General features: G+C 47.6%; 1 protein-coding gene across 1 annotated transcript in view; it reads left to right on the forward strand.

Moving 5' to 3' along the window:
- Positions 1-496: 496 nt before the first annotated feature.
- The window catches only part of PIP5K1A (phosphatidylinositol-4-phosphate 5-kinase type 1 alpha), a 171129-nt gene continuing 156859 nt past the window's right edge, over positions 497-14766 (forward strand). Inside the window, exon 1 of the mRNA XM_083416564.1 lies at positions 497-500. The gene's annotated coding sequence lies outside the window, so the exon portion shown is untranslated. The remainder of the gene's footprint in view (positions 501-14766) is intronic.

Here is a 14766-nt window from a genome sequence, read left to right on the forward strand (position 1 = left end):
AGGGCCAATGCCTAAGGCCAATACCGCTCTTACCTGTAATCAATAAAGTTGTGGCCATTTTCGCCCATTAAGTTAATTTTCTGGTGTCCAGTGTCTTTATTTATTCCATCTGTGGGAGGGGGCGGGTATAGCCACGCAACAACGTTGCTCCTGCAACCTGGGACTGGGGCTGACTGGCTTTTATCTACCCCGAGGCATAGGGCAGCCTCGATCCTCTGGTGACTTGCCTCTCCTGGCCTGGAGGCAAGCCCTCCTCCTGTGGGAACTTGGTTCCTTCTGCCTCTCTGCCCTGAGCCTCTGCAGCTCAGGAGAGGCTGGAGGGTTACCGGACCCAGAGGCAACCTCAGCTTCCCCTGACGGGGCTGAGAGTGGAGCACCTGCAGGCAATGGGTCCTCCATTCCCTCAGGGGCCAGATGAGGACCCTTCAGGCTCAAGCCCCAGCCTCGGCTCAGCTGGTTCTGGAGGTGGGGAATCCTGTGCAGGCTGGGATTCCTCAGCTTCAGCCTCTGAGTCCGAATCCCAGGCCATCACACCGTCCTTCACTGCCTCCCATGGGAAAGTCTGGCCCAGTTTGACTCTGTTCTGTGTGAAAAAGTCCTTTCTGTCCAAATTCTCCAACATTCAGCTTCATTGGCTGTCCAGGAATTCTAGTGTTATGAGAGAGGGAAAAAAACCTTTCTCTGTTCAACTTCCTCATGCCCTGCCTGGTTTTGTAAACTTCTATCATCATGACTCCTACTCGCTTTCCCCCAAAACTAAAAACACCCAAACACTGCAAACTCTCTTCATAGCTCCATCCCGCTGATCATTCTTCCTGCCCTTTTCCACTCTCCAAGAGATTTTTTGAGGTTAGGAGACCAGATCTCTACTGGGCATTACATTCAGAAGACAGGGAGCTCCTTTTAATGCATCTGACCATCTAGCAGAGGGTCGTCCCCAGAGCAGGAATGGGGAACGCTTCGAATCTGAAGTACAAGTCTCAGCAGCTGCAGGAAGCAGAGGAGACGAGGGCTGTAGTTTGGCAATGTCTGGAGGGCCAGAGGTTCCCCACCTCTCTTCACCAGAAAGAAGGATTCCCTTTCCAGGGTTTCAGGGGAGCACTGGCTCTGCCAAACCTGCCTCATGCAAGGCAGCCCTGAGTCTCACTGATCCAGTTCAGATGCTACATGGGCAGCAGGTGTGACCATGGCCAGAGCAGCATTCTCCAGAAAGACAGGGAACAGGGACACTAGGCAAGGTTTTGCAAAACCACTCAGGACCACAGCTGCTGATTATCTGTTTTTCCTGAGCTGGCTCCATAATAATAATAATAGTAGTAGTAGTAGTAGTAGTAGGAAGAAGAAGAAGAAGAAGAAGAATTTATTATTTCTACCCCGCCCATCTGATTGGGTTTCCCCAGCCACTCTGGGCGGCTTCCAACAAAGATTAAAAATACATTAAAATGACACACATTAAAAACTTCACTGAACTTCAGATGTCTTCTAAATGTTATGTGGTTGTTTATCTCTTTGACATCTGATGGGAGGGCGTTCCACAGGGGAGGTGCCACTACCAAGAAGGCCCTCTGCCTGGTTCCCTGTAGCTTTGCTTCTCGCAATGAAGGAACCACCAGAAGGCCCTCGGAGCTGGACCTCCAACCATGAAAGTACCCAGTTTCACATTTCTGAAAGCCCCAATACAACTCTAGGTTAAAATTTTCTGTTGAGCCCTAAACAATCCCAGTAGCACTACTCCTAGGATGTAGAGATTTGAGTTCTTCTTCCCAAAACTGCTTCTTGTCTCTCAATTGACAGCTAATTGAGTCAAACCAAATTTCAAAATTATTTTGTTCCATAATCAGACAGTTCCTATCTTCTCTCCTCTAAGAAGAAATTCAGTTAAAGACAACTTACCAAGTGATGGGGAAGCCAAGTGACAGGAGAGAGGAGATGTTTCAAGGCACTGGTGGAAAAGCCTTTTATACAGTTTCTCTCTGGACTTTTTGGGCAACACTTTGGAATGGCGTCACTAATTGGCTAAGTATACCCCACCTCAATCAAGCCTAGACTTTACCAGAATGCTCCTGGCAACCCTCCCAGAGCATGTAACCCAATTGTAAAATGCTATCTTTCATGTCAGGCGACGCCTTGGCTCAGGAAACTGCTTTGCTTTGTTTTTGCTTCATCTTGGAAGTTCTTCGTGTTCCTCTTTATGGGTTTTGGGGTTCCTCCTTCTCCTCATGGCCTGTGAAGGCATCCCTGCCCTGGACTGGCCAAGAGGGAGGGAGGGAGGGAGCAGTCTGAGGACAATGAATGGAAGGCACCTGCCTCTCCTGCCGCATCTTCCTCACGTTGCCTTCCTCCCACCCTAGGCCCACCGACAATCACCCGTCCTGGGCACCAGGAGACACGCTCCACCACTGCTCTCAAGGCTTCAGAAACTCACAGGAACTGCCATGATGGCAACAGCATAAGTATCCACCTTCCTTTTGGTATATATTATCCCTTGAATGCGATGTGGGTGGCAGTGTGGGTTAAACCACTGAGCCTAGGACTTGCCGATCAGAAGGTTGGCGGTTCGAATCCCCGTGACAGGGTGAGCTCCTGTTGCTCGGTCCCTGCTCCTGCCAACCTAGCCGTTCGAAAGCACATCAAAGTGCAAGTAGATAAATAGGTACCACTCCAGCGGGAAGGTAGACGGCGTTTCCGTGCGCTGCTCTGGTTCACCAGAAGCGGCTTAGTCCTGCTGGCCACATGACCCGGAAGCTGTACGCCGGCTCCCTCAGCCAATAAAACGAGATGAGCGCCACAACCCCAGAGTCGGCCACGACCGGACCTAATGGTCAGGGGTCCCTTTACCCTTTACCTTTCTCCATTTAATAGAGCAGAACCAGAGTTCAAAATTCATCTTGTCTCTAGCAATGGGGTTCAGCTCATTCCTAAGCCTTCTTCACCAACTGCATTTGGAGGAAACGGGTGGGGGTGGCAGAAAATCCAAAAAGTGGATTAGATAAATCTGGGTTTCTAAAAGTGAGGCTGAGGGAATGGGTATCCCTGACTGAGATGAATCAAATGACTTGCTGAATCAAAATGATAATATCTATTGTGGTTGGAATTGCTATTTGTGAGTCTCCTTATAAGTACGAAGCTTTTGGAGTCCTCTGGAAGCACACTGCTGCTGTGAGCCAAAGGCATTTGCAGAATCTGGAACGTAAAAGCCTTGCTCAGGTGTTTAAAAGCCTTGAGGGTTGGACCAGAGAAGGCAGCATATTGTTAAGCAGGTTGTGTTCCTTCAGCTCTGCTGAGTTGACGGAGAACATTCACTAATTCATGCCAAAAGTCTTGGTCAAACCCTGAATTATAGTCCAATTGGTCTCTTTAATTTCAGGATATTAAAGAGCTAAATAGGGCACACAACCTCCCTCACTGTTGCAATTAATTGATTCCAGTTACAACAAAGGAGATTCCGACTAAACATCAGGAAAAAGACTCTGCCAGTAAGAGCTGTGTGACAGTGGAAAATATTTTTTTTAAAAAAAGGAAAGTCTGGGGAGAACCACCCACCAGTCTTCCTCCCTCCCTTCCTTCCTCTCTTCCTTCCTCCCTCCCTCCCTCCCTTCCTTCTTTCCTTCCTTCCTTCCTTCCTTCCTTCCTTCCTTCCTTCCTTCCTTCCTTCCTCCCTCCCTCCCTCCCTCCCTCCCTCCCTTCCTTCCTTCCTTCCTCCCTCCCTCCCTCCCTCCCTCCCTCCCTTCCTTCCTTCCTTCCTTCCTCCCTCCCTCCCTTCCTTCCTTCCTTCCTTCCTTCCTTCCTTCCTTCCTTCCTTCCTTGTGCTTGACCACCTCTCTTTAGAGATATTTTGTTCTCTCACAGTCTGTATCACCTCAATAGTGAATGTGCTCTTTACTCAGAATGGGATCTATTTATTTTTCTTCTCCCACTTGAACTGACCACAGAGAAGGTTCCCGCCTTTCTTCTCCTCTATTAAAGCTTCAGTACAGCATCACAACGTGTCTTGTTGATGGGAGTGGGTTTGGGGGCAGCAGCGAGCTTGACAGGTGGGCTCCCTGTGTCTGTTCTGCACCTGAGCAGCAGCCTCAATGCGCAATATGGCCTCTCTTGCAACCTCCTTCTGGGATCTGCAGTCACCTTGGCAGTTCTTTAGGACATTGAGCACTTCTGGGGGCAAAGACATCCCTTTGCCATGACCCGGCTGCTTCAAAACCCACCTGAGGACCAGGACACACGTCCCAGGCAGGAGCACCTCTGACTTTTTGGCCCCTGAGATCACAACCTCTATCCAGGTTTGCCACTTCACTTTTCAGACTGGGGCCCTTCTTTTAGGATAAGTATCTTGGACTCTTTACAGTAGGGTTCGTGAAGTCAGGGATAGGATTTTTTCTCAAAACATGAGTAGCCCTTGTAGTATTCCAGAAGGGAATCCTCAGCCACAAGGAACAGAAATCAACACAGAGGCCGATGGTCCAGCCAAGATACCAAAACACGAGAAACTTCTGTATATATTACTTCTTCTTTTTTGATAATAATTTTTATTAGTTTTCAATTACAATCCATTAATAGACTTGTTCCAACAATACCAATTTGTAATATATTAATACCAATAGTTCAAATACCAAATTATGTAATTTAGATAAGGTGGCCCCCACATGCTAGAATTGATGGCTTGATTACATAACAGAAACCTTAGCTAAAACCTTACTTGGTTCTTGTGTGTTCTTTTCACTAATATACTCATTTTTATACACAATTTCTCCAAAAACACATTTTAAATTTGTTGTGGTGCAGAATCATAGAATTGTAGAATCACAGAATTGTAGAGTTGGAATTACCCAAAGGTAATTCCTGTCCAACTCCAGGAAAAGCCATCCAGCCTCTGCTTAAAAATTTCCAATGAAGCAGAGTCCACAAACTTCTGAGGGTGTTTGGTCCACTGTCGAAAGCCTCTTACATTGGCAAGTAGAACTGGGCCCGAAAACCTGTAAAAAATGGAGTTGTCGAACCAGGGCGTAGTATCTTGGGAATCATAAGACTTGCTCCAACGTTGGCAGTGGACATCTTGGAGGAATGTTGGGGAATCTGAAATAAATCATTTTTAAGGCATATGTTCACAAATATGTGGAAACAGAGGGAAATTAGTCATTAGCCTTCAGATTGCCAAACAGATGAAAATGTATTTGACTGTTGGGCATTATTTTCAGCAAGGACAGGTAGTAACTTAAAAGTATTATTATTATTGGTATAAAAACCCCTGAGGCCAGCTCTCTGTGCCTGTTCTCCTTCTCTGCCTGCCTGTGCTGAAATCCAGCGTTCTTCTCAGGCTGGGCTTGCAAGAAGCTTCCTCTTCCTTTAGACCATCAAGAAGAGCCTTGACCCAACAGCAGGGAGGGGAAGCACTGGCCTTCCGTCACTTAGGGAACTACAACTCCCAGCAGCCCCGGCAGCCAGCATGGCCAAAGGCCAGGGGACATAGTTTGGCAACACCTCAAGGGCACGGGGCTCAGCCATGAATGGGATTCCCTTCCCAGAGTTTGAGGTGAGCATCTCTCTGTGCCAGACCTGCCTCACCCCAAAAAGGGCAAGTGTGACTGGAAGAAGGCTGGAAAAATGGATCCAGGGATGCTCTCATGCCATACAGGGATGCTCTCTTGCCCACAGAATCCAGCCAGATCCAGAAGAGGGAATCTCCCTCTTATCTGCTCTGATCTCTTAGGAGATCCTCATTCTTCACCCTCATCAGACTCCATTCCCCAAAGTGCCAGCTCCACTGTTCAAAAGCCCTCTTAGATGTGAAATTTCTGTCTGAACCCAAAACACTGCCAGCGACACAGGGAATTACATATAAACCTTTCAAGGTCTCTTCCCAAATCTGATTTCTATGTGGAACTAAGTAGGAAGGCATGCTGAAAAGAAAAGCCCCCAATAAATATCTGCCCGATGGTCTGTGCTTCTATCGTAAAAAATATTTAGGGTACTCTCATTCCGTCTGAGACTCAGGAAACACCGTGACAGGAAATAAGGCCGCCATCGGGCGCGGCAATGGAAGTGACGATTCACCGTGTTAGAGAAGAAACTAAACATTTCTTCTCCCTTTAGATTCACAAAATGTTTAGGGGTATGCGTCCCCCCAGGAAAAAAGCCCTGCCCATGGTCATTCACTTCCCACCTTCCCTGGTCTATGAATCGATTTCAAGTAAAGGGACCCCTGACCGTTAAGGCCCGTCGTGGACGACTCTGGGGTTGTGGAGCTCATCTCGCTTTACTGGCCGAGGGAGCCGACGTCTTTCCACAGACAGTTTTTCCGGGTCATGTGGCCAGCATGACTAAACCGCTTCTGGCGAACCAGAGCAGCGCACGGAAACGCCGTTGACCTTCCCGTCAGAGCGGTACCTATTTATCTACTTGCACTTGATGTGCTTTCAAACTGCTAGGTTGGCAGGAAACCCTAGGATCTGTGGTTTAGACCACAGTGCCACCCGCGTCACGAATCGATTTACTTTATGGGCTGAACGTTCCTCGCCACTGAGACTCCATCCAACTGCAATGTCATGTGTCCCAATAAATTAATTAAAATACATTAAAATGACACACATTAAAAACCTCCCAGAACAGGGCTGCCTTAAGATGTGTTCTGAATGTCAGGTAGTTGTTTATCTCTTTGACATCTGACAACAGTTTGGCATGGCGTCACTAATTTGGCTAAGTATACCCCACCTCAGTGGGACGCGGGTGGCGCTGTGGGTAAAACCTCAGCGCCTAGGGCTTGCCGATCGCATGGTCGGCGGTTCGAATCCCCGCGGCGGGGTGAGCTCCCATCTTTCGGTCCCAGCTCCTGCCCACCTAGCAGTTCGAAAGCACCCCTAAGTGCAAGTAGATAAATAGGTACCGCTTTATAGCGGGAAGGTAAACGGCGTTTCCGTGTGCTGCGCTGGTGCCGGCTCACCAGAGCAGCTTCGTCACGCTGGCCACGTGACCCGGAAGTGTCTCCGGACAGCGCTGGCCCCCGGCCTCTTAAGTGAGATGGGCGCACAACCCTAGAGTCGGACACGACTGGCCCGTATGGGCAGGGGTACCTTTACCTTTTACCCCACCTCAATCAAGTCTAGACTTTACCAGAATGCTCCTGGCCACCCTCCCAGACCATGTAACCCAATTCTAAGATGCTATCTTTCATGTCAGGCGACGTCTTGGCTCAGGAAACTGCTTTGCTTTGTTTTGGCTCAGCTTCACCTTGGAAGTTCTTCGTGTTCCTCTTTATGGGTTTTGGGGTTCCGCCTTCTCCTCATGGCCTGTGAAGGCATCCCTGCCCTGGACTGGCCAAGAGGGAGGGAGAGAGCAGTCTGAGGACAATGAATGGAAGGCACCTGCCTCTCCTGCCGCATCTTCCTCACGTTGCCTTCTCCCACCCCTTTTTTTTTATATATATATAATATTTTATTGGGTTTTACAATAAACAGAAAACAACAGTAGGCAAAAAAACAACACAACAAAAAAGGAATAAACAAGAAAACACAACAACACACAAACACAAGGCAGCAAATCACAAAAAAGAAAAGTAAAAATATTTAAAAACAGTTTTTGTCTCCTTGTATTCTTTGCATTAACTTATTTCTCCGACTTCCCCAGACCTCCCTTCTCTGTATTCCAAATCGTATATTCTGTCAGCAAATTCTTTCCCTCTGTCCTATTTTAGTTTTATAATAATCCTAATGCATAATATATGATTGCATTTCCTTATATCTAAAAATGTTAGATCTTTTTCTTTACACTTTTTTACTAATAACCTTTTACAATCAATCTGGTGTCATCAAGCATTCATTATCTTATAATATTTCTGTAGATAGTCTTTGAATTTCCTCCAATCTTCCTTCACTGTCTCTTCTCCCTGGTCTCTGATTCTGCCGGTCATTTCTGCCAATTCCATGTAGTCGATAACTTTCATCTGCCATTCTTCCAGCGTGGGTAGCTCCTGTGTCTTCCAATACTGTGCGATGAGTATTCTTGCTGCTGTTGTGGCGTACATGAAGAATGTCCTGTCCTTCTTGTGCACCTGTTGGCTGACCATGCCCAGGAGAAAGGCTTCTGGTTTCTTGGGAAAGGTGTATTTAAACACTTTTTTCAGTTCATTATAAATCATCTCCCAGAAGATCTTAATCCTTGGGCACGTCCACCAAAGGTGAAAGAATGTACCTTCAACCTCTTTACATTTCCAACATTTGTTATCGGGCAAATGATAGATTTTTGCCAGCTTGACTGGTGTCATGTACCACCTGTATATCATTTTCATAATATTCTCTCTTAAGACATTAGATGCCGTAAATTTCATACCAGTGGTCCATAACCGTTCCCAGTCAGCTAGCATTATATTGTGACCCACATCTTGCGCCCACTTAATCATTACAGATTTCACTTCCTCATCCTGTGTATTCTCGTTGCCTTCCTCCCACCCTAGGCCCACCGACAATCACCCGTCCTGGGCACCAGGAGACACGCTCCACCACTGCTCTCGAGGCTTCGGAACAGGAACAAAGCCTTATTGCGCTGTTGGAGAAAATGTCTTGAGGGCTGTAAGCGTGAAGGTGGAATGTTCTGGAGGAGGCTCTTGGCCTTCAGGAGAGTCGGTGGAGAACATTCCCTACTTGGATCCAATTAACTCCCTTTCATTTCAGGTAATTAAAAGGCTATGGACGGCCACCCTGTTGCAATTAGGAATTAGGACTAGACGTTATGGCTTCTAAAATGTTATCATCAGGCCCAACAACAGCAACACAACATTTTGGCACTTGTACCATCTGGGTAACAGGATTGGGCAAGAAATGTACAGGGTAACTGCTGGACCTCAACCTTCAGCAAATTAAATGTCATCCTATTTATCTAAACCATTTCAAATCCAAAATAGATAAAGGTACCCACTTAAAAGGCTGTTTAGAAAAGGAGTGTCTGCTCTAAAATGGCATGTACCGTACTTTCCCCTTGTTGTTGTTGTTGTTTAGTCGTTTAGTTGTGTCCGCCTCTTCGTGACCCCCTGGGCCAGGCCCTCCTGTCTTCCACTGCCTCCTGCAGTTTGATCAAACTCATGCTGGTCTCTTCGAGAACACTGTCCCACCATCTTGTCCTCTGTCATCCCCTTCTCCTTGTGCCCTCCATCTTTCCCAACATCAGGGTCTTTTCCAGGGAGTCTTCTCTTCTCATGAGGTGGCCAAAGTCTTGGAGCCTCAGCTTCAGGATCTGTCCTTCCAGTGAGCACTCAGGGCTAATTTCAGACAACAGTTTCCCCTTACAGAACTATAATTCCCAGCACCCTTATCAATCTAGAGTTCTTTCGGGGGTGAAATCTGCTTGAAAGGTATAGTGTGCATGTAACTGTCATGACTTCACTTCAAATGTGGCTCTTCAGAAGCATGAAGGATTTTGGGACGGGTGCGGGGTAACTAAATCCCATTACATCCCAGATGAAGCTGAGCCAAAATAAATCAAAGCAGCTACTTGTGCCAACGAGGAGCCTGGCATGACAGATAACATCTCTGAAAACATTACATCAAGATGTGTCTTAATGGCTAGGAATATTCTGGCCAAATTCTGAGCTGTGGTTGGGTATACTTAGCCAGATTACTACCGCCAGGCCAAACGATTAGCTTCCAGGGCCAAGAGGAACCATAGAGAAGGGCTCACCTCCTGGCTGGGCCCCTGGGACTCCTTTGCGCCCAGAAGGAATTTCACTCAAATTTGAGCTTGCACTTCTCATTAGACTCTGAGAAACGTGCAGCTGGCTACACTAATGTAGCATGTGTACATAACCAACAGTTCGCTTGGACTACTGCAATACACTCTACGTGGGGCTACCTTGGAAGGTGACCCAGAAACTACAACTAATCCAGAATGCGGCAGATAGACTGGTGACTGGGAGTGGCCGCCAAGACCACATAACACCAGTCCTGAAAGACCTACATTGGCTCCCAGTACGTTTCCGAACACAATTCAAAGTGTTGGTGTTGACCTTTAAAGCCCTAAATGGCCTCAGTCCAGTATACCTGAAGGAGCATTTCCACCCCATCGTTCTGCCCAGACATTGAAGTCCAGCTCCGAGAGCCTTCTGGCGGTTCCCTCGCTGCGAGGAGCCAAGTTACAGGGAACCAGGCAGAGGGCCTTCTCGGGAGTGGCGCCCGCCCTGTGGAACGCCCTCCGATCAGATGTCAAAGAGATAAACAACTACCTGACATTCAGAAGACATCTTAAGGCAGCCCTGTTCTGGGAAGTTTTTAATGTGTGACATCTTAGTGTGTTTTTGGTCTTTGTGGAAGCCGCCCAGAGTGGCTGGGGGAACCCAGCCAGATGGGCAGGGTACAAATAATAAATTATTTCTATGACTATTATTATTACTTGTCTGTGTCAGGGACTGGAGTGTCTTCTTTCCTCTGCAAAGCCAGGAGGCCCCTCTGATACGTGGGCTGCCCCATGGGACTCTTGTGAAGATCAAAAGAGGAGCTGAAGGAAACGTACACACCGGAAAACCCGTGTCCCTTAAGGAAAGCCATTCAAGAGCTGATTCCTCAAGGTGCAGCTGCACTTTGTGACTGCCTTGGCATCGTTGCTGGGCAGACCTGGCACAGTCAGGCTGGGAAGGTAAGGGGCTCAGGGTACAGCCTTCAGAGTGGGAAAGGGCAGAGAGCGCAGAGCACTCTGGAGAGAAGCATTGGAGCTGAGGCCTTAGAGGAAGAGTTGCAGGACTCCATTGCAAGAGAATTGCAAGAGAACTCTTGCCGTGCAGACTTTGGCGCAGCAAGGGCTTCGTAAGCACAGAAACCGTCCGGGCTCAGAGAGGGAAAGCTGCTTGTAACATATTGTAAATAAATATGTGTGGGAAAGAAAGAAAGAAAAAAGGAAGGAAGGAAGGAAGGAAGGAAGGAAGGAAGGAAGGAAGGAAGGAAGGAAGGGAGGGAGGGAGGGAGGGAGGGAGGAAGGAAGGAAGGAAGGAAGGAAGGAAGGAAGGAAGGAGGAAGGAAGGAAGGGAGGGAGGGAGGGAGGGAGGGAGGGAGGAAGGAAGGAAGGGGCAGCTGGGCACTTTTGTGGGTGGAAACAGATGAGGGTGAAGAATTGGGATCTCTTGTTCCCAACAGAGCAGAACTTGCAGGCTGGTTGTGTGTGTGTGTGTGTGTGTCCTGTTCTGGATCTGCTTGGCCTATGTTTGAAAGATCAGGTGTGCAGCATGGGAGCTCCATGGGGTCCATCCCCCCCCCCCCTTTCTGGGACGCTCCATTCATGGCTGCTGGCATGACTTGCTTTGCAAAGCTTTGGCCAGTGTGGTGTAGTGGTTAAGAGCAGTAGTCTCGTAATCTGGGGAACCGGGTTTGAGTCTCCGCTCCTCCACATGCAGCTGCTGGGTGACCTTGGGCCAGTCACACTTCTCTGAAGTCTCTTAGCCCCACGATTTGTTGTGGGGGAGGAAGGGAAAGGAGATTGTGAGCCGCTTTGAGACTCCTTCGGGTAGTGATAAAGCGAGAGATCAAATCCAAACTCTTCTTATTCTTCTTGGCCAGTGCTCCTGCTCAGGGCTCTGCTTCCCAGCAGCCTTAGCAATCTGGAGGGGCAGTGTCCTTTGAGAGAGAAAATGTGCTTCACCTGCGATTGCAACATCCAGTGTGTTCGTAGGTGCAGAGCCATAGGTCCTAAAGGAGGATTGAGTCAAGAATATGCCCCAAATTCCTTTAAAAGGAACGCGAAGAACATTAGCCAAGGTGAACCCGAGTTAAAAGAAAGTGAAGCGGTGCCTTGAGAGAAGGAGGAGGCTGACAGGACAGCTAATTTATTGGAACACATGACATTGCAGTCGGATGGAGTCTCAGTGGCGAGGAACGTTCAGCCCATAAAGTGGAGGTGGCCCATACTTTGCCAAATTAGTGATGCTGCACCAAAGTATTCGCTGCAGGTGCAGAGAGAAACTGTATAAAAGGGCTCAGCGCGTAGGGCTTTTCCACCAGTGCTTTTGAAAATCTCCTCTCTTCAGCTGCTCAGCTTCTTCAGCTTTTGGTAAGTTCCTTTTAAGTAAATTGATTCGTGATGCGGGTGGCACTGTGGTCTAAACCACAGAGCCTAGGACTTCCTGCCAACCTAGCAGTTTGAAAGCACATCAAGTGCAAGTAGATAGATAGGTAAACGGCGTTTCCGTGCGCTGCTCTGGTTCGCCAGAAGCGGTTTAGTCATGCTGGCCACATGACCCGGAAAAACTGTCTGCGGAAAGACGTCAGCTCCCTCGGCCAGTAAAGCGAGATGAGCTCCACAACCCCAGAGTCGTCCACGACTGGCCTTAACGGTCAGGGGTCCATTTACTTTAAATCAATTCATAGACCAGGGAAGGTGGGAAGTGAATGACCATGGTCAGTGCTTTTTTCCTGGGGGGAAGCAGGGGGACACATACCCCTAAACATTTTGTGAATCTAAAGGGAGAAGAAATGTTTAGTTTCTTCTCTAACACGGTGAATCGTCACTTCCATTGCCGCGCCCGATGGCGGCCTTATTTCCTGTCACGGTGTTTCCTGAGTCTCAGACGGAATGAGAGTACCCTAAATATTTTTTACGATAGAAGCACAGACCATGGGGCAGATATTTATTGGGGGCTTTTCTTTTCAACATGCCTTCCTACTTAGTTCCACATAGAAATCAGATTTGGGAAGAAGCCTTGAAAGGTTTACATGTAATTCCCTGTGCCGCTGGCAGTGTTTTGGGCTCAGACAGAAATGTAACATCTAAGAGGGCTTTTGAAAAGTGGAGCTGGCACTTTGGGGAATGGAGTCTGATGCGGGTGAAGAATGAGGATCTCTTCCTCCTAAGAGATCAGAGCAGATAAGAGAGAGATTCCCTCTTCTGGATCTGGCTGGATTCTGTGGGCAAGAGCAGGTGTATGGCATGAGAGCACACCTGCCCTTTTTGGGGTGAGGCAGGTCTGGCAGAGAGAGATGCTCACCTCAAACTCTGGGAAGGGAATCCCATTCATGGCTGAGCCCCGTGCCCTTGAGGTGTTGCCAAACTAAAACTCCCGTCTCCCCTGGCTGCCGGGGCTGCTGGGAGTTGTAGTTCCCTAAGTGACAGAAGGCCAGTGCTTCCCCTCCCTGCTGTTGGGTCAAGGCTCTTCTTGATGGTCTAAAGGAAGAGGAAGCTTTTTGCAAGCCCAGCCTGAGAAGAACGCTGGATTTCAGCACAGACAGGGAGAGAAGGAGAACAGGCACAGAGAGCTGGCCTCAGGGTTTTTTATACCAATAATAATAATACTTTTAAGTTACTACCTGCCCTTGCTGAAAATAATGCCCAACAGTCAAATACATTTTCATCTGTTTGGCAATCTGAAGGCTAATGACTAATTTCCCTCTGTTTCCACATATTTGTGAACATATTCTTGAAAATGATTTATTTCAGATTCCCCAACATTCCTCCAAGATGTCCACTGCCAACGTTGGAGCAAGTCTTATGATTCCCAAGATACTACGCCCTGGTTCGACAACTCCATTTTTTACAGGTTTTCGGGTCCAGTTCTACTTGCCAATGTAAGAGGCTTTCGACAGTGGACCAAACACCCTCAGAAGTTTGTGGACTCTGCTTCATTGGAAATTTTTAAGCAGAGGCTGGATGGCTTTTCCTGGAGTTGGACTGGAATTACCTTTGGGTAATTCCAACTCTACAATTCTATGATTCTGCACCACAACAAATTTAAAATGTGTTGTTGGAGAAAGTGTGTATAAAAATGAGTATATTAGTGAAAAGAACACAGAAGAACCAAGTAAGATTTTAGCTAAGGTTTCTGTTATGTAATCAAGCCATCAATTCTAGCATGTGGGGGCCACCTTATCTAAATTACATAATTTGGTATTTGAACTATTGGTATTAATATATTACAAATTGGTATTGTTGTAACAAACCTATTAATGGATTGTAATTGAAAACTAATAAAAATTATTATCAAAAAAGAAGTAATATATACAGAAGTTTCTCATGTTTTGGTGATCTTGGCCGGACCATCGGCCTCTGTGTTGATTTCTCTTCCTTGTGGCTGAGGATTCACTTCTGGAATACTACAAGGGCTACTCATGTTTTGAGAAAAAATCCTATCCCTGACTTCACGAACCCTACTGTAAAGAGTCCAAGATACTTATCCTAAAAGAAGGGCCCCAGTCTGAAAAGTGAAGTGGCAAACCTGGATAGAGGTTGTGATCTCAGGGGCCAAAAAGTCAGAGGTGCTCCTGCCTGGGACGTGTGTCCTGGTCCTCAGGTGGGTCATGGCAAAGGGATGTCTTTGCCCCCAGAAGTGCTCAATGTCCTAAAGAACTGCCCAGGTGACTGCAGATCCCAGAAGAAGACTGCAAGAGAGGCCATATTGTGCATTGAGGCTGCTGCTCAGGTGCAGAAGAGACACAGGGAGACCACCTGTCAAGCTCGCTGCTGCCCCCAAAACCCACTCCCATCAACAAGACATGTTCTGATAATGCACTGAAGCTATAACAGTGGACTTCCTGGGAGTTGGTCTTTGGGGATATCACTGATGGGGGTCAAGACATGGGTCATTCACACATCACAGGACACGGGTTTGGGGTGAGGCTTTGGGGGGTTTTGGCGTCGGTGGACCAAGTTCCAGGAAGGCAGAAGACAAGACACATCTGTGATGCTGCAGTAAAGCTTTAATAGAGGGGAAGAAAGGAAGGAACCTTCTCTGTGGTCAGCGGTTGAAGCTGAGAGATAGCAGAGGAAGAAGGGAGATGTGCAAAGGAACAGTCAAGGGCAACT

This window comes from Podarcis tiliguerta (assembly GCF_965153285.1).
Source record: "Podarcis tiliguerta genome assembly, chromosome: 16".
Lineage (NCBI taxonomy): Eukaryota > Metazoa > Chordata > Lepidosauria > Squamata > Lacertidae > Podarcis > Podarcis tiliguerta.